Consider the following 1,718-nt stretch of genomic DNA (forward strand, 5'->3'; position numbering starts at 1 on the left):
GTATTTGTAAGCCAAAACCAGGGGTGGGTGATAAATGCGGAAGTGGTGATGTGTTTCTATTATACTTCTCCTCTGATTGTTCCACTTCTGACTTTGGCCAACACAAAAGCTGCTGGCTGTGTATGTGATCTGGTGTTTCATGGGAACTGTTAATGTGTGATTGGTGAGGACGTGGTGCAGAAGTGGAGTTTTTCCAAGAGTGGGCGATGGGACTGTGGAAGGTTCGAGGTGTGGAGGCAGGGCTGGGGTAGAGCCTGGGCAAAGTCTCAAAGGGGCCCTGAAAATTTTGACAATATGGGGCCCTGAAATTCCTAGTGGCAGCCATGTTTAGCCCACCAGAGTCAATACTTTGTAGGACCACCTTGGGCTGAGCTTTTTGTCCATTTTTCTTTGCAAACTAGTTCTAGCTCAGTAAGATTGGATGGAGGCATCTGTGAACAGTAATTTTCAAGTCTTACCACAAATGTCAATGTAGGTCTGGGCTGTTCACACACATGTATATATTTTGATCTAAACCATTCTATGGTAGCTATGGCAGTATGTTTAGGGTCGTTGTTCTGCTGGAAGGTGAACGTACACCCCAGTCTCAAGTCTTTTGTAGCCTTTAACAGGTTTTCCTCCAGGTTTACCTTTTATTTAGCTCCATCCATCTTCCCATCAACTCTGACCAGCTTGCCTATCCCTGTTGAAGAAAAGCATCCCACAGCATGATGATGTCACCAAAATGTTTAGAAATGGGGATGGTGTTTTCAGGGTGAAGAGCAGTGGTAGTTTTCCAACACACATAGGATTTTGTGTTTAGCCCAACAAGTTCTACTGTGTGTCATCTTCCACATACTCGTTGTGTCCCCTACATGGCTTTTTGAAAACTGCAAAACGGACTTCTTATGGCTTGCTTTAAAAAAATGTCTTTCTTCTTCTTGCCACTCTTCCATAAAGGCCAGATTTGTGGAGTATATCCTACTATATAATTGTCTAAGGGGTACTTCCGTCTGTCTGTCCCGGATATTCATTGGTCACGGCCTCTGTCTGTCATGGAATCTAAGTCGCTGATTGGTCTCGCCAGCTGCCTGTCATGGCTGCCGCGACCAATCAGTGATGGCCACAGTCCGATTAGTCCCGCCCTACTCCCCTGCAGTCAGTGCCCGGCGCCCGCTCCATACTCCCCGCAGTCACCGCTCACACAGGGTTAATGCCAGCGGTAACGGACCGCGTTATGCCGCGGGTAACTCCGTTACCGCCGCTATTAACCCTGTGTGACCAAGTTTTTACTATTGATGCTGCCTATGCGGCATCAATAGTAAAAACATCTAATGTTAAAAATAGTAAAAAAATAAAAAATCATTATATACTCACCTTCCGCCGCCTTTCCCGCTCCTTGCGACGCTCCGGTGACCGCTCCATGCAAGCGGCAGGTTCCGGTTCCAAGGATGGTATGCGACAAAGACCTGCCATGATGTCACGGTCATGTGACTGCGACATCATCACAGGTCCTGTGCGTCTGAGCGAGAAGGACCTGCCATGACGTCACGGTCACGTGACCGGACCGCGACGTCATCACGGGTCCTGCGCTCATACCAACCCTGGGACCGGAAGTTGGACTACAAGGAGCCCTCGGAAGGTGAGTATATGTTTATTTTTTAAACTGTGACATACGTGGCTGGGCAATATACTACGTAGCTGGGCAATATACTATGTGACTGGCCAATATACTACGT

Source organism: Ranitomeya variabilis, chromosome 2, assembly GCF_051348905.1.
Source record: "Ranitomeya variabilis isolate aRanVar5 chromosome 2, aRanVar5.hap1, whole genome shotgun sequence".
NCBI lineage: Eukaryota > Metazoa > Chordata > Amphibia > Anura > Dendrobatidae > Ranitomeya > Ranitomeya variabilis.